This window comes from Sceloporus undulatus, chromosome 2, assembly GCF_019175285.1.
Source record: "Sceloporus undulatus isolate JIND9_A2432 ecotype Alabama chromosome 2, SceUnd_v1.1, whole genome shotgun sequence".
NCBI classification, from domain to species: domain Eukaryota; kingdom Metazoa; phylum Chordata; class Lepidosauria; order Squamata; family Phrynosomatidae; genus Sceloporus; species Sceloporus undulatus.
The window spans coordinates 128,151,720-128,179,085 of NC_056523.1; the positions used below are offsets into that span (position 1 = coordinate 128,151,720).

The 27,366-nt window shown below is 43.6% G+C and overlaps 2 protein-coding genes across 8 annotated transcripts in view; one reads left to right on the forward strand and one right to left on the reverse strand.

Annotated features, from left to right (window-relative positions):
- The window catches only part of RNF222 (ring finger protein 222), a 52,416-nt gene extending 33,753 nt beyond the window's left edge, over positions 1 to 18,663 (reverse strand). Inside the window, exon 1 of the mRNA XM_042453587.1 lies at positions 18,587 to 18,663. The gene's annotated coding sequence lies outside the window, so the exon portion shown is untranslated. The remainder of the gene's footprint in view (positions 1 to 18,586) is intronic.
- Positions 18,664 to 24,513: 5,850 nt separating this feature from the next.
- NDEL1 (nudE neurodevelopment protein 1 like 1) overlaps positions 24,514 to 27,366 on the forward strand; it is a 41,035-nt gene continuing 38,182 nt past the window's right edge. For 4 of the 7 annotated variants that reach the window (XR_006101890.1, XM_042449141.1, XM_042449140.1 and 1 more), the window contains exon 1: positions 27,186 to 27,210. The gene's annotated coding sequence lies outside the window, so the exon portion shown is untranslated. Of the gene's footprint in view, positions 24,669 to 24,852; positions 25,100 to 27,185; positions 27,211 to 27,366 lie in introns of those variants that run through there. The other 3 variants (XR_006101891.1, XR_006101892.1, XR_006101893.1) reach the window with 3 other exon arrangements.

A 27,366-nucleotide genomic window follows, 5' to 3' on the forward strand; every position in this document is an offset into this window, starting at 1 on the left:
GAATTCTGCTTCAATCCATCTGGGAGAGGCAGGGAAATATAAATATATGATGATGATGATGATGATGATGATGATGATGATGATGATGATGATGATGATGATAGCCCAAGGTTATCCAGTGAGTTTCATGATTCAGTGGTGACTTGGACAAACTTAGTATAAACCAGAACTCAGGTAGCTCTAGTTTCTGAAGAACATCTCAGCTGAGAACAGAAGCCCTGTATACTTCTCCTGCCAAGGAGGATGCAAAAAGCTGACAGTCCGGATGGAATAAGCCTCAAAAGCTTCTTTTCTAAAAAGCTGCTCAGAATTCATCTAAAGGTCCATCCATTGCAAGACAGCTGCACATCCAGCAGTACTTGACACTTCCTGGGCATCAAATAATTTTGAAATAGATACATTTTTATTTTTGGAGTTGGGAAGAGTAATCTTATATTGAAGATACACGACAGATTTTAGGTTTGAGCTCTGTTCTAGTCTACAGGTGATGATTTTGAGTTCAGTTTTAGGTTTGGTTTGACTTTCTGACTGAGAAGCTGATGATATTCCCAATGAATATGGCGAGAGAAGAAATTATCCCCGCTCCCATTTCTTGGTACATTTCCTGGTAGACTGCATTGTCCCAAAAGGATGACAAGGCTCTAGGGTAGCCAGATGTGATGGGAGTATGTTTTGTGTTCCTTTGTTTATTAGCTGTGCAAAAGAGAACATTTTGGCAACTGTGGCTGCTCATCATGACATAATGCTATGAAGACGAGAAACATCACTTCTCTTGGATTTCTATTCATATAACAATGGAAAAATACAGCAGCTGAGTCCTTTCTCTTATGCCAGATCACATTAGCTCAGGCATGGGGAAATGTGCCCTCTCCAGACATTGTTGTTGTTGATGATGATGATATTGAGGTTGTTGTGTTTGTGGGCCTTCAGTTTCTTTCTGACCTATGGTGAACCTAATATGAACCTATTTTCTGCAGATAGGCTCCTCTGCAGTTACAACTTTCAACAGGATTCCATTTGAGTTGCAAATTCCATTTCTCATGTTGTTGCCTTCAAGTAGTTTCTGACTTAGGGACACCCTAGGCAAACCCATCACAGGGTTTTCTTGGCAAGATTTGTTTGGTGGGAGTTCACCATTGCCTTCCTCCGAAACTGAGAGAGTGTGACTAGCCCAAGGTCACCAAGTGGCTGAACAGAGATTTGAATCCTGGTCTCGAGTCATAGTCCATTGCTAAAACCACTCCACCATGCTGGTTCTCTCAGACTGATGTCTAATTTTCATCAAGCCCAATTAATGTAGCCAATTCTTAAGGATGATAGGAGCTATAGACCACAAACATCTGAAGACCTATGCTGCAGCTAGTTGCCTCAACATAGCTAGAGAGACAATGCTTTCAATATGGATATTATTTAATGCTTATTAACACCCAGTCCACCCCACCAGCAAGAAATTTGTTCAACTCAGTACTGCATTTGTCAAAACTGGTCACCACATATTGTGTCAAGTGGTTATAGCACTTTTATAATTTAGTGGTTCTTCCCTTATCTTGTTTTCTTCCTATTTTTTGAACCATGCATTCAACACTTGTCATTGGAAGTTTCTTGCCTGCTTTCTCTCCCCCCCCCCCCCCCGCATCAGCCATCATTTCTCAAGTTTTGCTCCTAGCCTATGCCACTAACTCACACAGCCTTTAATATCATTCATATTGCAATGACACCTTAATATACTCTTTCTTGCTGTATTCACTCTCCTTCCATCTGTACCTTACTCTTTCACTTTTCTGCTTGATTAACTCATCCTGTGAAAAAGAGGAGTTGTGAGAATCTTCCAGACAAAAACACACTGATAAGGTCCACTTGATTGTTAAACATTTTATTTCATTTTGCAACAGTTGGCACAGGTAGAGTATGTTGCCAAGTTAAAGGATATTGACATTCCAGTTAAAGACAGTAACAAGGGGATCTATTTTAACCAGGGATGTGTATTTCCTATGGATTCCACTACTGAACACAGATCTTGGAATTGAATAGTGTGACCTACCAAGCTCACACTGTACAGAAGTGAGTTCAGTGGGATGAAGCCATGGACATTCAACACTGCTTTTTCTGTATATGATGCCAATGATTATAATGCTTCATTCTTTGTAAATAAGCATGCCTTTGTTTAAGTTTCAACATGCATTGCCTTGGGATTCAAGAGGATGTGCCTATCCCTCTTTGTCTGAGACTCTTTTGCCAGATTATTGCATGCTTTACATGAGATTTATGCTTGCAGCTGTCATCTAGGTATTAAACAAGGCACTATGTTTGAGAAGACAGTGGGTTGTTTGTAAATTAACCAGGGCACATGCTCCAGTCAACATGTACTCTGTTGTAAAGTAGGGTGAGAAATCTATGGACCCTCCCCAGAAATAGAGAAACACTCTTCACCTCTTCACCTCAGTATTAGCTAGGCTGGCTCAGGATAATGGGAACTGGAATCCAACAATATTTTGAGGGCTAGGGAGTGGAGGCAACATAGATGTCCCTCTGAGCAACACACATAGACTTGTGCTGGTTTAGTCTCCTTGTGCAAGTCCCAAGTCTGGCTGTCATGACGTCATCTTTTTTTTAAATCAAAATAGTTTATTACAATTCAGGAGTGCAAGTTCATAACCACAAATTAGAAAATTGTTCCAAGGGGTTTATGGCCTAAATTCCATGGTCACTGCCAACCAGAGCAGGCCCACTGAATTAACTGTTGAATATTAAGTCAATACTTAGATAAATCCCATTGATTCAGTTAGTCTATTCTTTTTGGGACTAGCTAGTGGATTCAGGCTCATGTATGCTAGTCACTCTGGCAGCATGTTATGCTACTAGAAGAGAGTCCATGGAGGGACCTAAGACTCCTGGATCACCTGGGATTCAAGCTTCATATGGTTCTTTTCTCTGGAAATGTGAAAGATGATAGATTTTGCTATATAATGGGATAAAATAGCCTAATATGGACATACAGTGCTCCCTTGGTATCCACTGGGGTTTGGTTCTAGGACCTCCTGTGGTTCACCTTTTGGAGTTTATGCATTTTTAAAAACATTTTCAAACTATGGATGCTTGAATCTGTGGATAAAAATCCATTGATACAGAGGACTGACTGTACATTTCTAAGCGGTTGAAATCAAGTAGCACATCCATGGAATCTGCATAAAGGATCAGCAGGGCTCTTGAACCCCATACCTCATGAAGGACTGCACTTCTTAAAGCAGCCTTTCCCTAATTATGTTTTCCAAATGTTATAGCTAGTTTCTATTATTCCCCTCCAGCCTTACTATTTGTCATGCTAGCTAGGGGATGGTAGGAGCTGTGGTCCAGGACATCTGGAGACTGCTGGGTAGGGGAAGTCTGTTATTGTACTTTACTGTTTGGCCAACATGGCTACCCCTGGATATGTTTTCTCAAAGCAAATGCCATGAGTCATTTGGGAAATATAAGCCTATGTCAATAAGCATCTGCCTATTTCCACCTAAAAGTTTCCACAGGTGCTTGCTGGCACTGGGTGCTGGCAAGAAGAGGGAATCCCAGCCTATCTCCATGCTGGACCAGTTCATAAAAAGTGAGAGATGCCAAGATGGATTTTTGTAGGCATCAAAGACCTATGCCTGGTGTTTTTCTTCTGTGTTCCCTTTCTCTCCCTTAGGAAGGAACAGCAGAAAAAACAACAGGCATGTCAAAACTTGGCTTTCATCCCTGCAACGCCCAGTGCAGTATTGGCATGCACAGGTTCTTGATGAGCTCACACATGCTATGCTTTGTATTATGTGTCCCCAGGGTCTCTCAGAGTGAGAACTACAAAGGAAGAATTAATACCTTGCAAATGCCAGTAGCTCCAAGCTGTCTTGATTGTATACATGCCAAGGCAGTAGGGTTAATAGCTCAATTATCCACTTCCCAAAGGCTTACAACAACTGTGTAATCAACCCCAGGGGAGATTTGGTGATGAGTGTGCATTGCACAATCCTTTCAGGTGCCTGTCTGTAGGACAAGGGCTTTCAATTTCCAAGAAAGACACTGCCAATTCATCCAATTCTTACAAGAAATCCATTTTGCTTGTCCATAGATATACAAAGAGATATCCAATAGAAGGTATACACACATCTAATAATCCAAGGATATCTGGAAAAGGTCTACAAATCTGGCAATGTGAGAACCACAAATTGGTGCACCAAGGAGGAAGGACTTAGCGTGAGAGAACTGTAGGGCCAGAGACATACATGTGTGTGTATCTCTGCATGTTTCTATCTGTCTGTGTTTTGTGTCTATGTGTGTCTGTGTAGTAAGCTGAGAAAGAGAAGCTGGGGAAATAATGAATACCCTAAAGGCAACAGATCCTGTCTGATCTTGGAAACTAAGCAGGGTCAGCCCTGGTTAGTACTTCAATGGGAAACTGCCAACAAATACCAAATTCTGTAGGGTATATTTCAGAGGAAAGAATTGGTGAAACCACTTCTGAGTATTCCTTGCTTATGAAAACTCAGTGAAATTCTGGGGTCTCCATAAGTCAAAAGGCAAATTGAGGGAATATGCACACGCAACTCTTCTGATGTATTCCAATGCCATTTTTTATGTTTTAAAAAACAGTTTTCTAGGCAGTGAGCCCTTCTTAAGAAATGAAGGTGGTCAGCCTGCCTGGAGCAGTAATAATGAGGCATGGATTTCATTTCTGAGTTTTATTTCTTTATACTGTTAAATCATCAGTCTCTGTCTCCAGGTTAGGAGGAATCCTACAGGCCATTCATGTCTGGAGGGTGCAGCAACACAAGAAAGAAGCAATTGGATTTAGTCATGGGAACTGGGGAAAGGCTCGTGTTTACTTTAAACAGAGATTGCATGATGTGTCAGTGTATATTTTAGACACTGCAGAAATTAGCAAGCCTCTTCAACACAATACAGTGAGGGATGTTGAGGAGGATTATGTTCTGGGCTGTGAGATATAGATTATTGTTTTTGTTATTTACTGTTAAGTCAGCTTTGATTTATGGTGACCCTATGAATGAGAGACCTCCAAACTCCAAGTCAGCAGCTGTCCCGCTCAAGTCTTGCAAGCTCAGGACTGTGACTTCCTTGATTGAATCAATCTACCTGTAATGCAAACTTCTTATTTTCCTACTGCTTTTCATTTTCCCCAGCACTATTTTCTTTTCCAATGACTCACATCGTTCCATCAGATGACAGCCAAAGTATGACAGCCTCATTTACTCTTCTTTGCTTCTAGTAAGAGTTCAAGCTTGATCTACTCTAAGACCTATTCAGTTATCTTTTTAGCAACCCACAGTGTTCATAGAATACTTTTTTAGAACCACACTTGAAATAAGTTGATAGATGTAGCTCACATTCTCTATTTGAGGGCTGTTGCTCAGTGGGAAGAACATACAATTTGCACACAGAAGGTTGTAGGTTCAGTCCTGCCAGGTTGGACTTGGGTCATAATTCTATTGCTGATACACACTCATGTAACCTGGAGTTATGCAAGAGTATGTTGTTTTAATGCAGATGAGCAAAGAAGCATTTAGTACCTCCCTGCACAATGCCTCATTTGAGCACAAAGCACCCCCATAACCATTTAGGCCATATGCAGCAGATCTAAGAAAGTGGCATCAGTTCACTAATTCCAGCTGTGCAGCTGGATGCTATCTACCTTCCTCTAGCCGCTAAAAGGCTGTGGATAACAGCAGGATATAAGAAATCACCTTGCATGAAGAAGGTGGAAGAAAAGCACTGTAGCTGCCCATACAGAGGCCCTATTCTCACTGGGGAATTTGCCTTGGGTGGAACCGGGTCGAATTCAATAAGCCAGTACCGAATCTCCCCGGAAAGAAGTTCCTACTACCCTTTACCTCGATCGATGCATTTTGCTCCACTGAAGTTCACATTTGCAGTATCGCTTTAAAATGGAGCTTCCTTTGTTGTCAATCAAATTCACTTCCGCTTTCAGCAAAGGTGATGTGTCCTACAACCATTGGGCAACGGAATGGGTGCTTTCCCCCCTCCTTTAAAAAAAAATACTGGCGGCAGCATCCGCATATTCTTTGAATTTGTCAAATTTAAAAACCTCCATGCATGTGTTGTGTGCCTTCAGGTTGTTTCAAATTACCTTCTCTCTGCATCCCTTTTCTTGTCATTCTTTCCAATCTTTCCCTCCGATTGCCACTCCATAATGCCATTTCTCTCCTCTCTTTCTCTCTGCATCCTCTTTCTTGCTTTCCCTCTGACTGCCACCCCAGAATGCCATCTCTGCATCCTCTTTCTTTGCTTTCCCTCCGATTTCCACCCCAGAATGCCATCTCTACATCCTCTTTCTTTGCTTTTCCTCCGATTGCCACCCCAGAATGCCATCTCTACATCCTCTTTCTTTGTTTCCCTCCAGTTGCCACCCTCAGAACACTATCTCTGCATCCTCTTTCTTTGCTTTCCCTCCGATTGCCACCCCAGAATGCCATCTCTCCTTACATACACATATGTAGCAAAAGCATTGGCATATTCTGTCTCACACACACATACACAAATAGTTTTTTTTTTAATGCAGCTTGCAAAGTGACTGGTGCGAGAGGGGAGACATGTTCTGCCCACCCTCTGACCTTTATCCCTCCCCCTGAACTTGACCCGATCATAGCCAGGGCCAAGTTCACATTTGCAGGCACCCTGGAAGAAGTGGGTTTTCCCAAAAGAAACGGGGAGGGGGGGACTGCTTTCATAAAAACCACTTTGGGGCCGTTCAGACTACGAAAAACACCGATTTTCAAACCGCTTCTTGCATGTGAAGTTCATATTCACCCCGAATCCCCCACAAGCGAATCAGAGGCTTGCACACCCGTTCTGTGGCAAATGCCCCTTAGAGTGGTTAAAAGAAATCGGTGCAAATAGCGTTTCTTTTGAGAAACCCCTGGTTCTGTGGAATATGAACTTGCGGCCGATCATGACCAGGGCAAATTGAGGGAGGGATTTAGGTCAGAGGGTGGGCAAAGGGCAGGGCATTCCCTCCCATCATCAGAAGGGAGGGAGGAGGAGGAGGAAAGAGCTGAATCTGGATGCAAAGGGGTGACTTTTGGGTGGGGGTGGAGAAAGTGATGAAGGAGGAGGAGGAAGAGGAGGATGAAGAAGCTGGGAGAAAGAGTCAATGGGCATCCCCAAGGAAGGAGAGGGTCTGAAGGAAGGAGGAGGAGGAGAGATACATAGATATATAGATAGATCGCGAACAGAAACAAGGGTCAATTCAGGGCAAGTCAGGGCGCTACAGCAAGGGATGCCTCTGCTATCTGGCAGAGACCTTTTTCCTTTGGATTTTATTTTTTATTATTATTTTTGGCACAAATTGCGCATGTTTGTAGGTAAAGATATATAGATATACATAGATATATAGATAGATCGTGAGCAGGAGCAAGGGTCAATTCAGGGCAAGTCAGGGCGCTACAGCAAGGAAAGCCTCTGCCATGCAGCAGAGACCTTTTTCCTTTGGATTTTATTTTTTTTATATGCGCGCATATTCTTTCCTTTGGAATGACTGATGCAATGAGAATGAATTAGAATTCGAATGTACTGTTGCAACTTGGCAAATTGATACAGCTGTTGCTACTGGTAGCCTATTTTTTCCTTTGGAATGACTGCTCCAAAGCGAATGAATGTTAGAATGCGAATGTAATGCTTCTCTTTCCAATTAGGCAAATTGGTAAATTGATACAGCTTTTGTACTGTCTCTAAGGAATTTAGGGGTAGCCTAGGGAAAGTTTTTAAAAATGCATCCTTTTCTGGCATTCTGAGGTGAGGAATTAATTTTGTTGTTGTTGTTGTTGTTGTTACCTGTGTATGAGGCATTCTGGGGTGCCAAGGGAGTAGGCTACAGGCTACAGAGATGGCACTAGCTTTCATTTTGGGGTTGAAAATGGGGCCAAGGGCAGATAATAATCTACAACACTGACCCAAATGCCCACAACACACACACACCTTAGAGGTTTTTAAATTTGACAAGTGGTGTCTGGTCCTTTTAAAAAAAGGGAGGGGTGGAAAGCACACTTCTGATGCCCCTATCAGTGCTGGAAATGTCACCTATGACCATCGCGGAACTAACTTTGATTGACAGCCAGGCATCTTCACCTTAAACCCGAATTCTCCAAGAGGGCATTCGTGTTAAAATGCCCCTGATTGGTAGTCAGCACTTGCTTCCGGAGAGATTTGGGAGGGAGCCCCCCGAATTTGATCAGTTCCTTCCGGAGCAATACCGCCAGTGTGAATGAGCCCTTTGAGGGGGATTTGCAAAACCCCAATCCTGGTGTGTAAAAACCGGTGCCAGTGGGAACTTCCCACTTTTAATCTGGTTTGGGATTCGGGCTACAAGGTAGTCTGAACAGCCCCAGAGAATAGCTCTATATAATCTTCAGGTATAAGAAGATGAAACACCCAGCTCCCTGATCCCCCTCTCAACAACATTTAGAGCAGCCTTGCATTTAAGCACTAGCCTTGTAACTAATGTAAATAGGTATGTTGAAGATAGAGATTTTTTTCCCTCAGAGTTAGTTTCTGTGTTAGCAGAGAACACTACTCAGTTTCTCAGATCTACCTCACAGGGTGGCTGTGAGGATAAAGTGCAGAAGAATAAAATCATATATGTTTCCTTGAGCTTGCTACAGCAAAGGTGAGACAGAACCGCAACGAATAAAATTAAAAGATTAAAGAGATCACCCAACCAGCAAGACCAAGTATCCCTCTGTTGAGATCAGGGAAGATGGGACCTCTTTTTGTATGTTCTAAAAACAAATGGGAATTTATTTGCTTTCACTACTGTTCCTAATATCTAGAAGCTTGTGCAGACCAGAGGAGCAGGCTCAGCATAAAGTACTGTAAATCCAACTGTCTGTTTTGTTAGCCTGTTCTGACCAACCTGCTCCCTGCTGATGCTTTATCCTTCCCAGCCTGTCTGTGTGATCCACTATAAGAAAGCACTAAGCTAGCACCCAACTGACCTATCTTTGGCTGTCTGGGTAGAAATCCTGCTTCTGACCATCTGGTGGAAGCATCAGGCAGCTTATGTAGATATAGGGATTGTGGGGTACAAATTAGGCCATCCCTTTGGGATCAAAAGTAGTCACTTTTCACCATTCCCAGTTATTTTCTGCAATCCAAGTAAAGGTGCTATAGATTATAGGCCAGATTATGAGAACTGTCTGAGTAAAGTTTAGGCTGTGATTTTGCAGAGGAGATCTCTAGGCACACTGAACCTCTGGCTGTAGTCTAATTATCTGAAATTTCCCAAGGCAAAATGTATAACTATCTGCCTCAGAACTACAATATTCTTTAACATTCCAATAGTTTATAAAGTGGTGGTGACTACCATCTGTGTAAAGTATTTAAAAAAGGCTGCCAGGAGAAATAAAACTATTATTATTATTATTTTACTTTATTTATATAGTGCTGTAGATTTACACAGCGCTATACATACAATCAATAAAATCGATAAAAATGAAGTGAGGGGCAGCAAGTGAGAAGGGACAAATCCAGGACAGGGCAGTGGAAATCCTAGGCTGGGACAACAGACCTTGACTACCAGAATGGAGGGTACGAGTGGGAATGTGAGGAGAAAGAAGGTCTGATAAGTAAGGAGGGGCCAGCCCATGCAGGGCTTTAAAAGTCAACAACAGAGGCTTATACTGAATGCGGAAGGAGAAGGGGGGCCAGGGTAAGGGATGATAATAGAGGAGAAACATGGTCAGAGTGAAGAGCGGATGTAATAATGTGTGCAGCTGAATGCTGGACAGAAATTAAAGGACGGAGGTGAGAGAGAGGAAGCCCTGCCAGAAGGAGGTTACAATAATCTAATTATGAGATGACCAGAGCGTGGACCAGAGTCTTGGCAGTAGAAGCTGAGAGAAATGGACAGATTTTAGCAATATTGTAGAGAAAGAATCTACAGGCTTTGGCTGTGGCCTGGATTTGGGGATACACGACAGAGAAGAATAAAAAATGAAACCAAGACTGTGGGCTTCCTGGACCAGTCGAATAGAGATGTATTCAACAGAAACAGAAAAGGAGTGTTGAAGGGTGGACTTAGATGGAAAGACAAGAACCTTCATCTTGGACATGTTGAGCTTCAAGTGCCGATGGCACATCCACTGAGAAATGGCTTTAAGAAAAGATGAAACTTGCTGTTCAAGCCCCAGAGAAAGGTCAGGGGGGAAAGATACAGCTGAGTGTCATCGGCGTACAGATAATAGGAAAAACCAAAATAACTGATATGTTTTCCTAGGGACAATGTGTAAAGAGAGAAAAGCAGGGGACCCAAAACAGAGCCCTGGGGAATTCCAACAGATAAGGGAACAGAGGACGAAGTCTGACCACTCGTGACCACTGCAAAAGATCTATTGGACAAATAAGGTTTAAACCAATCAAGACAGAGTCTGAGAACCTGAGGTCAGAAAGTATATCAACTAGGAGACAGTGATCCACGGGGTCGAAGGCTGCAGACAAATCAAGAAGAACAAGAACAGAGTAAAGGCCATTTGCCTTGGCCTGCAAAAGATCATTCAAGATCTTTATGAGGGCCGTCTCTGTAGAATGCTGTGGGCAGAAACTGGACTGAAAGGGATCTAGAATGGAGTTGGCTTTGAGAAACTCAAGACAGCACGAATAAACAATCTGTTCCAAGACCTTAGAGAGAAAAGGAAGAAGAAAAATTGGGTGATAGCTAGACAAAGAAAAGGGGCGAAGAGAAGGTTTTTTCAGAACTGGGAAACAAGAGCATATTTGAAGACTGAAGGAAAGGAGCCAGTAGAGAGAGAGATCAAAGAGATAGAGAAGCAAGGGCAGAAGAGAGGGGGCTATAGAGATTAGAAGACGAGAAGGAATTGGATCAAGAGAACAAGTTGCAGGTTTGGAGAGGTCAGCAAGGCAAAAAGTTCATCCAAAGAAACAGGGGGAAACACAGAATTTTTTTTAGCCAAAGGTGATAGCAGATTAGCAGTAGATGAAAAATGTGGAGGGACTATCTCAGAGCGAATAGTGGTAATATTTGTGATGAAATAGTTAGCGTTAGCAAAATCATTAGGAGAGAATAATGAAGAGACAGGGGGAGAGGAAGATTTTAGCAAAGTGTTGAAGGTGGAGAACAAATGCTGCAGGCACCTCTCATAGGCACAAATCAATGATTTATAATAATTCTGTTTTGCCATGGACAGGGCATGCGAAAAGGAAGAAAGAACTAGTAATGAATAAAATCAGGGCAAAAGGGCATATGGATAGTGACAGTGCTCAGGGTGCTCAATCCTGGGTGTGAATGTGAAAGTCCTGTGCCATGTTTGCATAAAGTTTGTAAATTGATATCCCAGAACATCATGAAGCAGATTGCTTTAACCTGACCCTATGGATAATACTAAACATGTATAAATACTTGTATACCTACACACAGAAATGTGACACACTCTTGCTGACCAAAACACAGCCTCCTAAAGAGAAAAAAATTGGGGAAAGTCATAATCACCAATTCAGTTATTTAATCAATCAAGATTTGGGATTCCTAGGCCCGAAAAGAAAGACTAGAGTCTCTTTTGCACCATGCAATTACATCACCATGATTCCACTTGAACAGTCAAAGCTGCATTCCGTGGAATCCTGGGGTTTGTAGTTTGGTCAGAGGTACCAGAGGAGTTTCCTAGATGAGAATTTTAAAGGCTCCTCCCTAAAGTGCCAAGCCCAGAGGTTATTGCTAAGGCAGATAGAGTAGAAGCATAGCACTACAACTGTGTGGTGTGAAAGTGACCTAGCTGTCTTCCACCATTCTCTGGCTTCACTGATGCTTATAGTTTACTCCCAGGTCTATACAGCTTATGTGTATTGTGCGCCTTCAAGGTTTTTTTTTTTTGACAACCCCAAGGTAAGATAATCATGGGTTTTTCTTGGCAAGATTTGTTCAGAGGAGATTTGCCATTGCCTTACCCTGAGGCTGAGAGCACGTGACTTGCTCAAAGGTCACCCCGAGGGTTTCATGGTTGAGTGGGAATTGAAGCCTGGTCTCCAGAGTCATAATCCCACACTCAAACCATTATGCCATGCTGGTTCTCAATATATCTTGAGTCTTCCTTATCTGGAATACTGAAATGCAAAATATTCCAAAGACCAAAACATTTTTCCATGGGTGGATGAGATAGTTACATCTTTGCCTTCTGATAGTTCAGTGTACACTACCTTTGTTTCATGCACAAATTCATTAAAAACACTGTCTAAAATTACCCTCACACTATGTGTATAAGCTATATATGAAACAGAAATAAATTTTGTGTTTAGATATGGGGCCCTTCTCCATGATATGTCATTATATAAGCACATGCAAATACAGGTATTCCAAAATAATTTTTTAAAAAATCTGAAATCCAAAACACTTCTGGTGCTAAACATTTTGGATCAAGGATTGCTGTTGATGTTAGCTGCCCTCAGTCAGCTTCTACTCATGGTGACCCTGTGTATGAGACACCTCCAAGACCTGGCTACTCAATCTGTATTTGCATGAATAAGGCAGGTGGGAATGTTGTAAAGGAGGAGGAATTTCTGGTGAGATTCTGAGCAAAGAAAGGAGCAGGTAGAGACAAGGTCTAACCCTTTGTGGAGACAGAGCTCTTCCAAAACATGTTGCTGCTTAAAGCAGACAAGTGTTTCCTCCCACTTATTCAATGTGCAGAAATTGACAGAACTGGCAGTTGAATCTTACTCTAGCATTGGCAGTGGGGCAGTAACTCCTGAAGGAAATAGACTAGTTTAGAGGATGCAGAGCAGAAAACAAGGCACACAGACTGCCCTCCAACACCATGCTGCTGCACCCGGCCACTGCCCAGAACCTGCCACATGAAGCAATCACATCTCTGCTAAATGGGAAGGCCAGCCCTGCTTGGAAAGAACTCCATTGTGAGGAAATCACATTTAGATAGGCCAAAGTCAACATTTCTTTAGGCTTCAGAGAAGTAGCAACATCAAAGCATTTCTTTGGGCTTCAGAGGAGTAGTACCCCATCACTACCACCATTTGAAAACAAGAACTCTTGTAAGCATGCAATTCCTGCTTTACTGAATCAGCCTGGGTGATCTCAGGGGCCATTCAGATTACCTTTTACCTCGGTTCAGAAACCAGATTAACCACAGGAAGTTCTTATTGGCCTTGATTCTTCCACAAGCAAAATCGAGGCTTTCATACCCGTTCAGGGGCAAATGCCCCTTGGCACGGGTCTTTTGAAAGCAGAATTTAACCTCTTTTGAGAAAAATCAGGTCCGACAAATATGAACTTGGCCCCGGTCATGATCGAGGGATTTAGATCAGAGGGAGGGCAGAGGATGGAACATGTCTCCCCTTCATCAGGGTGGAGGAGGAGGAAGGAGCCAGAGGAAGGGTGCCATGGAGGGCAGAATCAGGACGAAGGAGGAGGAAGAGGGGGAAGGATCAGGACGAAGGGTCAAGTTTAGGGAAGGGAATTAGATCACAGGGAGGGCAGAGAAAGGAATATGCCTTCCTCTCGCAGGCAGCTTTCTCTCTCTCTCTCTCTCTTTTGGTATTTTTATTTTTGCAGACTATGCGAATACTTTTTCTACAGGGTGATACACATAGATAGAATGTGTCTGCTTGTGCTACATTTCCCTTTCATTTGCTTGCTCCCAGCAGGGCACCTCACTTTGCATGAGGCTTTTTTAAAAAAAAAAAATTGTGTGTGTAATATGCAAATGCTACAGTGTGAATGTTACAAATGTTTTCTAGGGTTCCAAGCAGGGAAAACAAAGCAAGAGGATGGCATTCTGGGGTGAGGAATTATTATTGTTGTTGTTGTTGTTGTTGTTGTTGTTGTGATGGGAACAGGATGGCATGGCATGGTGGGGAGGAGGCAAGGGCTGTAGCATTTGGCTGGAAGCGAAGGGGAAGCTAGAGGCTGGGAGGCTGTGGAAACCCATGACTTTGCAAGAGCTTTGGCATTGAGCTTGAAGCGAAGGGAAGGGAAGAGGTTCCAAAGAGGAGGAAATGCTGGGCTGGAAGCAAAGGGGAAGCCAGAGGCTGGCATTCAGAGGGAAGGCTGTGGAAACTCCTGATTTTGGGGGAGTCACACTCTCTCAGCCTCAGGGTAAAGGCAATGGCAAATCTCCTCAGAACCATCTTGCCAAGAAAACCCCAGGATGGGGTCATTTTAGGGTTGCCATAATCTGTAATGACCCAAATACACATAACACACACACACACAAACACACACACCTGGAGGTTTTTAAATTTGACAGAATATGTGCACACTGCTGCCACTTTGGAGGGGGGAAAGCATACATTCCATTGGCCAATGGCTGTAGGATACATCACCTTTGATGAAAGCGGAAGTGAGTTTGATTGACAGCAAAGGAGCCTTCATTTTAAACTGGTACCGCAAATGTGAACTTCAGAGGGGTAAATTACCCCGATCAAGGTAAAGGGTAGTGAGCACTTGTTTCTGAGGAGATTCGAGATGGGGGGACCCAGATCTGCCCAGTTCCATCCAGGGCAAATGGGCAAGTGGGAATGGGGCCTGAGTGGAAATGTCTGGTTTAGTAAGGAAAGAAGCTTAGGAAGATTATGGCTGGTCAGAGGTGGATCAGCTCTCTGTATTGTGGAGATGTGGGAGATGAGAAGAAAAGGATGAGCCAGGTTTTGGCTTTTTTGATTTCTCATTCTTCCCACCCATCCTTCTACTCCCTCCTCTCATTGCTAATCTATGAAGTCTCCTATTTGAGTACTTAGAGAAAGGTGGTGGGGCTGAGAGAAGGCCCCCGAAAGCAGGGCTTTGTAACTAGCACTAAAGAAAAGAAAACAGCCTGCTTTGGATTCTTCTTTTACTTCTTCCCTTCCCTCACCCCGTCCAATAAAATGACAAGAGAATTGCTAATGCATGCATTGGCAACAAGCCCTCTCCCCCTGACACCCAGCATGTGCATTCCATCAGCAGGCAAAGCAGGTTACGGGGTTAATTTCCTTTTATAATCTAGAGCTACGTGCCAACTCAGCAGCACCTCAGCAGTGATACTCAGGGTGTAAATAAGGAGCCAGGGAAGAAGTAGGATGGAAGCATTATCCATCTCTCTTTCCGCCCACCTTCCCTTGCTGCTAGATTCTCTTTCTCTCCAGGTGTCACTCTCTTTCTGCATGTAGGCCTCTTTCGGTTCCTGAGCTGAGGATTCGGCTGAGTCAACTTTTCCCATTGTAACATCCCCTGGATGCATAGGACTGAAACCTACATTGTTCACAGCCATCAAAACCACTAATCAGGATGGCTGAGGATGAGAGCTGCTCTTGTCCAACACATTTGGGTCCCTAGCAGATCTATAGCACATCTGACTAACCCAGCTGCACCTACTGGAGGCTTGTCTTGGCTTGCTGGCCCCCAGTGCTGCAAAGAACAGTCCTGTGTTCTCAATCTCCATCTCTCTCAAAAGAAAATTGTTACCCAGCAACAGGGAGGCTCATCTCTCTGGCAAAATCCCACGATCATTCCTATAGGGCAATTTGCATGTGAAAAGTGATCTTCCCGCCCCTCCATTGCTGGCATATGAATGGCTTTGAATCCATGAGGAAGGGGGTGCATTAAAAAAAAAACAGTGTCTGGGAACTGGCACAGTGTGAGCCTGAGCTAGCCCATTCTTATTGGCTTTTATGAGCCAGCAACACTCCTGCCATATGGTGGCACAGGAACTGCACCAAGGGGTACAATTAAGTGTTTGCGGGTTTTTCCTTTATGCCAGTGCTTCAGAGAGATATGTAATGGCTTCCTCTCTCTTGTGGTCACACACATAGGCCTTGCATCCAAGTGGCCCTAAGCCAGGAGCATTGAGTAGTCTGCATCCTTCCTTTCCCGCTGGAAACCACTGGCTAAAAACAGAGGCAGATTGCTATGGCAGAAGCAGAGTGTGCTGTGTGAAAGTGGCACAGTGGTTAGTAAGCAGCAAAACCCTATACATATCTACTCAATTGTTAAACCTCATTGAAATCAATGGGGTTTTCTCCCATATAAGTAGGGATAGGATTACAATCCCTGAAATCCCTAAAAGCTACTCAATGACAGTTTCTTATGACATGTGCTACATTTCGCTACTGGCACCTGTATACACCCATATATGACATCAAGATAAATGGAATGTGCCCAAAGGTCAGCACTTTGCATTGTAAAATACACATGAGTTGCATGTGGAAAAAAAAGACTAGGATCCCTCTTCAATGAATATTAGAGGGAGCGCTGACAATCTACCCATGCTGCACACTTCATGTATTTCACACACTTTGCCAAATGCCTTGAAATAAATTAGCACCTCTTTTGAAAACAACAGCACAAAGCTAGAAGGAATGTGAGAAAATCAATTTGAATTCAAAATCAATTACAGTTGCCCCTCCGTTTTCACGGGGGATCCATTCCAGACCCACCCACCCCCTACGAAAATGGGAAATTGCCAATATTAAAGCCCCATTGGCTTGAATAGCAGCACACACCCCATTTTGACCCCCTCTGTTTGCCGCCCACAAACAGGTAAGGGACACGGACTCCAAGTCCACGAAAATGGAGGGCCAACTGTATTTCCGAATGCTGTGAAAAATTCCTACAATGAAGATGGGTTTTGCCATGAGTACAACTTGAAATCTGCAAACAAATCAGAACAGAACCACCAGTTATAGAAACAGGCCTTCGTCCATTTTACACCATTTTTCTGGACTTGCTACTTCTGAACTAGGAACATTTATCAATGTGTGTATTTTATTTTGGCTTCAAATGTTTTATCTTAACAATTGACCTGATTTGCAACCTGCTTTCTGGACAAAGTAATACGAGTTAGCTGTAAGCTAGAACTGAATGCTTCTAATCTCCTTCTCTCACGCAGAGGAGGAGAGGAGGGAGCATGTAGGACCAAGCCTCACTAATGTTCACATCCAGTTCTCCTTGGAGGAGAATGTGACCTCTGACTACATCATTTAATTGCAAAAATGCCATCTATTCTTGCCATATTAACATTCTCACAAATGTGATCAAACCTCCAGGGTTTGAGCCCATGTTACTGTGCAATTCTGATGTGCACATATACACCAAATTAAGAGACAATATGTTGTACTCAGTGGTGTTTGATGTTGGAATGGTAACTGCAAATGCAAGGAACTCTGCTTTCCACTCCTTGTAATTCTCGCTGCCCTGTCTCCATATCTATTTAGAGGATTAGGAGATCCTCTGAAGTATACTTGGAGACATAAAGAAAAGGGCTCTGGGAAGACCACCTGTATGATGCAACACATACTCCACTGTAAAGGCCCTAAAGAGTCTTATGTGAAACAAATAATAAATATTCTGGAATAAATCCGCTTTCTGGTTCCTGATCAGTGGTGCTCAGAGCATATTTATTTGGGATTTTATTTATCAGTGAGTGCCAGCAGCCTACATATCATCAAATGTGGCTTCATTACTATCAAGTCAATGTCATCATATGCATGTAGGTACCTTATGTCAAAGAACGTGAAGTGCTAATAGCAAAATCTGAACGTCATCATCATTATTATTTTGACTGAGGAAATAATTATATATCAGTCCTTTGTGTGGACTCTGCCACTAGCATTGGCCTCAACATCTCAGTTCTGGCTAAAAGGTGGGAATACAGATAATGATAAAAACAATTATGATAAGGATGACAATCACACTGGAGCAGCAAAGACAATTTTGTTGTGGAGGCCTGTAGTATGAGCAGGATGGCATTACATCAAAAAAGGCAAGGTGTAGCACCCCACCTTAGATCATGAAGGGCTGATGTCTCTATGACATCCATGTCTTGTTTGGGACCTTATAACAGTACATCTGAGAAGAGGGCGTGGGAGACTGTGCAGGCATGGCTTAGATTTCACCCTTACTCGTTATTTTCAAATGTGATTTATTTATTCCTATTCACAGCCTGTTGACAGCTAATATGGCATAGTGGTTTGAACTCTGGAGACCAGAGTTCGAATCTCAGCTCGGCAACAGAAACTCACTGGGTGACCTTGGGAAGTCACACTCTCTCAGCCTCAGAGGATGGCAATGGCAAACCCCCTCTGAAGAAACTTGCCAAGAAAGCCCCATGATAGGTTAGGGTCACCATGAGTCAGAAACAACTTGAAGCCACACAACAAAATCAGCCAGTTCCTACCAGACAAGCATGATATTCCGCTCAGAATGCTCACATACTGTCTGAATTTTTCAAACATTAAGTTCGCATAAAATTTAAAGAAGTTACTTTTGCAGCTATAACTTTCAGACAGCATGACCTCTATAGTCCAAATAAAATAACCTTCCAACTGGATTAAAATAGGTCATTGTTTACAACCCAGAAATTACTTTTTTGTTGTCATGCATAGGCACATAATTTCTTTCAGGCAGCACTCCAGTACCAAAATGCCTTAACACTGGACTTTTTCAATTCTACTAGAATTTAGCTGCAAGATCCAGTTGCAAATTCAGGTTGGGGTAAAATGGGTATCTTTCTGTACCTGACACACCAAAAGAAAAGCAGGTATCGTACAGAGCCTGCATATGTATAGATGGATAGATTATACTCACAGCAGTGATAGCAGGCTGTGAAAGATGTCTAGCTGTTCATCTTCCCAGACTCATTCATTCCTTGAGATAAAACACCCACCCCATGTGCATTCCCATGTGACTGAAACAGAGAGCGCAAAAGCCTTGTGAGACTTCCTGACCCCAAATTTCATGAGACACTCCTTAGTCTCTGCTCTCAGGCCCCTCCACACCCCCATCGCCCCACCTCCAACCCCATGAGACAAATCTCACTTCAATAGAGTCTATTATGTCTCTTTTCTTCCCTCTTCTTTTCAATGGATGACTTGGTTTTGCCTGGGAAGCACAGCCCCACCACAGCTAAAGGAGAGCACTGGCTGCTGGGTGCATGGAAGAATTAATGCTAAGTGACTGTGCCTTTGTCAGTCTAAGGACTCCAGGCCCATCAAGAATGCCTGGGAACAACTGCAGATTACAACAGGGTGCAAGCAAAAGAAATTTTAAAAAAATACACACGTCAAAACAAACATCAACTTTAAATCAGTGTTAACCAGACAGGCAGCCCCTATAATGCAAGTTTGGAAACAGGGGCCCCAACACTGTCTCTTTGTTAATTCCATGAAAGCCCTGTCAGTATTGGACAAAGACAAATTTGCAAGGGATGTTGCCATGTGTCAGGTGCAGCAGCTAAGAAGGGGAATGCAGAGGAAATGAAGTGAACAGAGGCTCAGCAGAAAGAGACACATGCCATTGGACTATCATTCCCTTGGAGACAGCTCATTCTACAACCACATTCTTGAAGAGTGTTACAGTCCTACAGTCCCAGCTCTCTGGCAGGCCAGATGGTCAAGTAGAGGAATTTAAGGGCAGCAATGGGCTAAGAAGCATTCAGGAATGCTCCTCTGATCATTACAACATGATGAGCAATCTGTTTCCTTGACACCTGTCTTTTCAGACATTCATACTTCTTTGATTTAGCATAAGAGTGGGAAAACTCTCTCATTCCAGGTGTTATTGAACTCTAACTCCCATTAGCCCTAGCCAGCATGGTAAATGCTCAGGGATAATGAGAACTACAGTAGTCTAAAATGTCTGAAGAATCATGCTTTCTCTGTTGCGTATGTTGTTTGCCTTCAAGTTGTTTCTGACTTATGGAGACTCAAAGGTGAAATTATCATAGGGGTTTCTTGGCAAAATTAGAGGTGGTTTGCCCTTGCCATCCTCTGAAGCTGAGAGAATGTGATTTGTCCAAGGTCACACAGTGGGTTTTCATGGCCAAGAGGGGATTTGAACCCTGCTCTTCAGAGTCATAGCCCAATGCTCAAATCACTACACCACACTGTGGCTTAAGGAAATGTAACTATGAACCAGGGGGATTTTAATTAGCTCAGTTACTTGGACTGAGTTATAAGCAGTCCTTTTGGAATAATTTCCCACCTGTATACTGAGATGCAGGGATAGGCAATTCACGGAGGCAGAATTCTTCCTATTAACTGTCTTTTATTTCAAGAGGGAAACACACGTCAATGCAAGCACACTCACATGGGCACACACAAGAACTACAGAATAAATGGTTGAACAGACAAGAGGCTCCACTAATGGTGATACTTACTAAAGTGTGGTGACTCCGGATGGTCCAACTGGATGGTATATCGTTGGATTCGGCTATTTTGTGGAACGCTGAGGAGGATGGCCACAAATAGCCCGAGGCAAAGATACATCAAAGGGACAGATATGCATGGAAAAGATCACTCGAGATAGGGGTATCAAAGGTGGGAATGGGATTTCAATGGTGACTCTCCAGCTTGGATGCAAAACATCCTGCTATAAATCACCTAGCTTTCCTGACTCAGAAGTGTGAATCTTTCATTGATTGCAGCTCCCAAATTATCTGTTTGATCTATGAAACTGGTACCTTGGTATATGACCTGCTACTTTTGGGCTTATGGATGATAGCGTCCATCCAAGGCCATAGAAGGAAACCCACACCACAAAAGTGGAAGACATCCAGTGGTCATAACAGAAAAAAAGGCTACATGTCAGTAACACAGACCAGCAATGGGTTAGTATCTGGGAAAGAAATTGCTTGAAATTAAGATCACTATAGCTGCTGCTTCCTTTTCTCATTCTAAGTAGGTACAGCTCAGGAAAGGTTCTTCACCTTTGGGGACATTTGATTCTAAATGGTAAAAACTTAATTTGTCTACTTTGAATTGGACACAATCCTCTAGTCAAAGTGTAATCAATATGAGAAAAACTTATAAGTGTTAATAGATTGTGCAACATTTAGGGGTGATTCTTAAAATATTTATCTTGGCTTCAACGGTGATAAAACACAGGACACAATAAAGCCAAAGTTTAGCACTTTTATGTGATTGAGATTTCCTGCATGGCAGGGGGTTGGACTGGATGGCCCTGTGGTCTCTTCCAACTCTACGATTCTATGATTCTATGTTCCAGAGATTGCAGCATGCTTAAATGCTTAACATATACTGAAATCAGTGAGACTAAAAGGCCTAAATCTAGTTGCCAGTTCCAATTAGAGCAAACCCACAGAGCTAATTGCTAAATAGTATGTCAATGCATATCTTAAATATCCTAAAGGTACTAAATCCTGTCTGATCTTGAAAACTAAGCAGAGTCATCCCTGGCTGGTAACTGGATGAGAGACTGTCAATGAATACTAGGTACTGTAAGCTATATTTCAGAGGAAGGAAATGACAAAAGCACCTCTCAGTACTATCTACTCAAGAAACCCTTATGAAATTTATGGGGTCACCATAAGTGAAAGATGACAGGTGATTTGAAGACACATATACATGCATGCATGTTAATACATATGTCAAGTCGTGTTGATTCAATAGGTTCCTTTAGTTGGGACTAGCAATTGGATTTAGGCCAATATATTTAGCTTTGGAGAGCCAGAGTGGTGCAGTGATTTGAGCATTGGATGATGACTCTGAAGATCAAGGTTCCGTTTCCTGCTCAGCCATGAAAACCCACTGGGAGATTTTGGATTAATCATACACTCCCAGCCACAGAATAGCCTGTGATAGGTTCGCCTTAGGGTCACCATAAATGGTAAACAACAACAATATTTAGCTTTGACTGGATTGCTCCAGCTTCTGCTAATTATTCTGATGGAGCTGAATACACTTATGAACTATGACACTTATTAGAAATCTTTGCTGATATTGTAGAAACAATAGAACAATAACCCCCAAAATGACCCAGGAGAGCTAGAATGAATTTTGTAAGGTGACATTAATAGAAAATAGAAGTGTGTCATTTCAAGGCTAAATAAAACTGGGGAATCTGACCAGGAATTAGAGTACTGATGAGATGGCATGTGGCATATAAGTCAAATAATGTCATGTTGTTTTGGCTGCATATTAACTGGAAAATGAGCTTTGACTGTCTGGTGTATTGAATAGGTTTCAGAAGTAGCTAGGTCCCACTGAAGTCAGTGGGTCTGAAGCTATAGTATGTCCTTTGAAATTGCTTACAATGAGACTCAAGTGCAACTACACTAGTCTGAACTTAAACTGTTAAGTACAGTGGAGACCCCATTAAAAGAGTTACAAATACATATGTAAAATATTTAGAAAGCATCTGACTAAATATTTACAGCTGGGAACTTTTTGCGCTCTAGATGTTCTTGAACTCCAAATGTCAGCACAGCTGACCATGGTGGCTGGGGCTAATAGAGTCCAACACTATCCACAAGAACAGAGGTTCACTATCCCTGAGCTAAAGGAACAGAAGTGCTGAGTTTTTGGTGTTGGTTCCGTCTGCTGAGTATGGACAGTATTCTGGTTGGGAAATTTACATAAGACAGGAAATAGTACAATTACTACGATCATTTTGACCCGGGAAGAAAGAACTGGAGAGTGGTGAGTAATGGATATGAAGTAAAAGTTGAAGGGTAACTCAAGAGAGCAGATAAGGAGAATCTCAGACAGTTCAGGAAAGGATTTGTTACAAAAGAGGGCCCTGAGGCAGTAGAAAAAGAAGAGGTCATTTGACAAATAAGGAGAAGCAAACAGTACAGCAGAAAGCACAGAAGTGAAGTCAAGAGAAGATAGAAAAATGTATACAAAAGTTACAGGAGTGGTCAAAAAGGAGATGAGAGGAGGCAAGGAGACAGATTATCAAGGGGCATGGAGGGTGGCGAACGATGTGAACGATTAGGGTGATGAATCTGACATACTTCTCTGGGATCTCAAAATGGATCTGTAAGTAACATGGTCACATAATGGTTTGGAGAAGAACAGGTACAAAACCATAACCAAAAGTGTATTTGATAGAGTAATATGACACAATGAAAATTTCTCTCTGATGGGGCAGAGTACATGAAGAAATTCCACAAAGAAATCACCATGGTTCTTGATAGACTACAGCAAAGCGTTTGACTGTACAGATCATGAAAAACTATGGATGCTCTTAATACCATACTACTAGTGGAAAACACCACAGACCTGGAACAATTACAAAGGAAGGTCAAAGAATAAAACGCAATGGTAGGCCTATTGCTGAACATAAAGAAAACAAAAAATAATGACAATGGAAGAAATACATAAATTCAACCCAGACAATGAAGAAATTGAAATAGTTAAGGCGTTCCAATGCCTAGGATCAAACACTGATAGAATGGGGACTGCACTCAAAAGGTCAGAAGACAACTAGGAATACAGAGGGCAGCTATGAAAGAACTAGATAAGATCCTAAAGAGTAAAGACATACAACTGAGCTCTAAAGTCAGGATTGTCCATGTTATAGTATTTCCCATCACCATGTGTGGATGTGAGAGCTGGACAGTGAAAAAAGCCCATAAGAAAAAAATTAAGTGCTGGAGAAGAGTACTTAGGATTCAGCAGACAGCCAGAAAGACAAACAAATGGATCCTAGAACAGAACAAACCAGAACGCTCATTTGAAGCAAGGATGAGGAAACTGAAGCTGTTGTATCTTGGCCACATCATGAGAAAGCACAGCTCATAAGAGAAGATCATAATGACAGGAAAGGTACAAAGCAGGAGAAAGAGAGGAAGACCACAGACCAGATAGCTAGCCTCAATCAGGCAGGTCATGCGCATGGATCTACATGACTTAAGCAGAGCAGTGGTGGATGTGGGGTGGCAGGGTGGGTGGGTTGGAGAAGTCTCATGCACAGGGTTGCCATGAGTCGGGGCCAGTTTGAGGGCAGTTCACAACAACTCTTCTCTTTTGTGAGCAAGAACACATCCATCGTAAAAAGTTGTTGCCTAGCTGTGATAGGCTATAACCAGATCAAGGCACACAGGACCCTTGGCCTGCTCTCACTCGTTTGATGTGCTGTGAAATCCTGCTCTTGTTTTCTTTGCTCCCTGCTCCATCAGCCTCCTATTCAGCTTATTTTTCTTCTTACTGCTTTCTTTAGGTAACAAACACAAAGACACACTAAGCTTGTGCTTCTAATACAGGAGTGGGAATGAGGAAAGAAGCTTCCAGTGCCTGACCCTGGCCTCCTCAGTATTATTACCTATAGAACTACACATCTCAGGATTTCATAGCACTCAGCAGCCGTGGCTTTGTTATCCATGGGAGGGGCCTGGAAGGAACCAAATCTCAGTGGATAGCAAGGACCCACTCGCTGTACCTTTCCAAACTACAGATCCCAGAATTCCTTAGAAGGGAGCAAGAGTGAGTCATGTTTGGAGACAGCGAGACTGGCATAGAAGAAACAGTTCTCGACTTCCTGCTCCTGACTTCCTGTCAAGGAAACAGACTCTCCCAAGCAGCTTAGCATGAGCCATCACACCACTTCCGGCTACAATGACTGACCTACACTGAGGCAGTCAGTTCCAGGAATACTTGGCCCTTGGGCGTGTCCACGAGCCGCGCCTCGTTTGCATAACCGGGCGGGGTTATGCAAATGAGGCGCGGCTCGTGGACACGCTCCCCTTTAAGGAGGAGGTGGGGCTTATTGAGTAGTGGACCCCGCCCCTTTCCTCTGTGACGTGTCACTGACGGCACCAGCCCCGGATGAGGCAGTGTGTGTCAGCGACTGGCGGCAGGCGATGTGGCAGCAGCAGAAGGGAGAGGTTCAACAGCGGCGGCCGTGACAGACCCACAACGCCGGGCGGGTAAGGGCTTGGGAGAGTGAGGGGTGCGCATGCGCGGGGGGGAAACGGCACACTTTAAGGAACGTAAGCTGGGCTCGAAGCCGGCTTCTCCCCCCCCCCCCCCAAGGACCCGTCCCCCGCCTTCCCTCCCCCCCCCCAGTTCGAGCGCGTGACGATTGGCCACGAACTGACAACGAGGCAGAACCCGCCCCTTCGGTGGGTTCCTATTTGCTGGAACGGGAGCCACGGCGTGCCGCTATTGGCTGGAGGCGATATCACTCAAGGAGCAGGGCGGCGGCGGCGGCGTTGTTGAGTCGGCTGGCTCCACCATTCCATTCCAGGTGACCGTTGGTGTGGCGCTCGCTCTCTCGCTCGAGAGAGAGGGGGCGCGAGTCCCTTTCTTCCGCGCATGCGCCAACTCCCCTTCCCCGAATTCGGTGACGGAGGATTCGGTATGTTTGGCTCTCTCTGGAGGAGGCTCCCAGGGAAGTCTCTCCAGGCGCCAGGGAAGGCAGGGCTTCGGCTTTGCCCCGCTTCCGCCGGCGCAGCCCCCTTTCCTGGCCCCCTCCCCCCCCCCCCCCCCCCCCCCCCCCCCGGGGGGGGGCCCCCCCCCCCCCCCCCCCCCCCCCCCCGCCTCCAGGGTTGCCTTGAGTCCCTGCGTTGGGAGAAAGGCGGGATGCAAGGAAATAATTGTAACAATTGGTAAAGGCAAAGGTCGTTCCTTGACCTGAGTGTCAGTAGTAATCTACTTGTGTATGTGTGTGTGTGTGTGTGTGTGTGTGTGTGTATGTATATGTGTGTGTGTAATACATATAGATAGATAGATAGATATAATACTGTATAATATAACCCTTGTCCCTCAGTGCTCACTAGGGTTAGGGATACAAGACTCCTGTGAATATGGAAAAACCGCAGGTAACAAAACCACCCCATTTTTACCTGAGAGGCCGCCTCTCTAGGAATCTCTGGGTCCTCCAGTGCAACTCTGGCCAACGTCTGACAGACACTGACCATAGAGCTTCTCTGGAGGAGCTACAAAGGCCTAGTAGAGTATTCTCTCTAGGAGTCTCTAGGGCAGCGATGGTGAGCCTTTTAGAGGCCGAGTGCCCAAACTGCAACCCAAAACCCACTTTGTACTTTCTAGTAACAAACTCTGTGCTGGGGAGATGGCACATGTGCCCACAGAGAGGGCTCTGAGTGCCACCTCTGCCATGCTTGCCATAGGTTCGCCATCACTGCTCTAGGTCTTTCAGTGGCCTGGGACATACCTTCTTGAAGGTCTGGGCTGGGGGCAGCATTTTTTCAACTGTTTTTTTACGCCGCAGTGGCAGCGGCATAACAAATGTGCAACTGGCACACTGGTTACATAAGTGCCGCGTGGCGCTGTGCTGCACAGCACTTTCGTAACAGTAGTGGCACCCATGTATACAGGATGCCACCATTGTCACATCGCCATGACACATTAGTGTTAGGGAGCAAGTACATGGTGTGTGCTCCCTAACCCTGATGCCAGCGCCGGCATGCTGCTTGTTGGCAGTTTGTACTGCGCTGGTGTGACTTTTGGTTCAAGTTAACCATAGAGTAGTGCTGGAGGACCTAGATATTCCTAGAGAGGACACATTAATCAAATGAATATAAGAAAATAATAATTAATAAAATATTTGTCGCCCTCCTCTCCCAAAAGGATCGGGATTGGTTTCAACAATAAAATACATCAACAACATATGCAATACATAAATAAAAACGACATCATCACCTTACCCCCTCTTATAAACCTAAATAATAACAGTAACAATAGGTAAAAGTAATCCCTTGACACGAGTGTCTAGTTGTAATTGACTATTACTATATTATTATTATATTATATTATTAATTATTACTATTAATATACAATTATTATACTATGATGATGATGATGATGATAATAATAATAGGATTTATTTATATGCCACCCAATCACCAGGAATACTGGCAGCTTACAACAGAGGGGATAACAGATGCTTCCCTGCCCTCAGGCTTACAATCTAAAAAGACACGACACAAAAGGAGAAGGGAATGGTGAGGGAGGGAGGGGATCAGGTCCAGCATCCTTCTCTCCCTCTGAGGCCTGGACCAAGGCAGATGGACCGGAGGGAGGGCTCTTCTTCTTCTTTAATAAATGTAGGACGTTCAAGAAGAATGTGGGATGTGAGCAAATAAAAGCTTAAAACACTGACAGAAGTATAAATCCCTGCTTCTTTTACTCAGGCTCCCAATAGAGGACCTTTTGAAACTCCTCCTGTATATTAGGCTTGAAATGTCCAAAGCGGCCAAGAAAGGACAAGGCCCCGGCAAATGGATGATGTTCACGAAAAAAAAGTGTGATGTGGCCAAATAAAAGCTCAAAACACTCCAAAGAAATAGAAATCAGTGCTTCCGTGCTTTTAGTCATGCTCCCCCAATGGAGGGCATTTTGAAACTCCTGGACATTAGGCTTGAAATGTGCAGGGTGATTAGGCACATGACAAGGCACTACAAAATGGAGGACTTGCAAGAAAACTGGAGGTCATGGCTAAATAAAAAGGTAAAAACACTCATATAAACATCAGTTCATGCTTCTTAGTCATGCTTAAAGTGGATGTCATTTTGAACTTCTTCCTGGACAGAAGGTTGAAGTGGAGGACAGGATTTGGAAATGGAGGGTCTCTGGTCACCTGCCCACACTTACCTTGAGCCACCA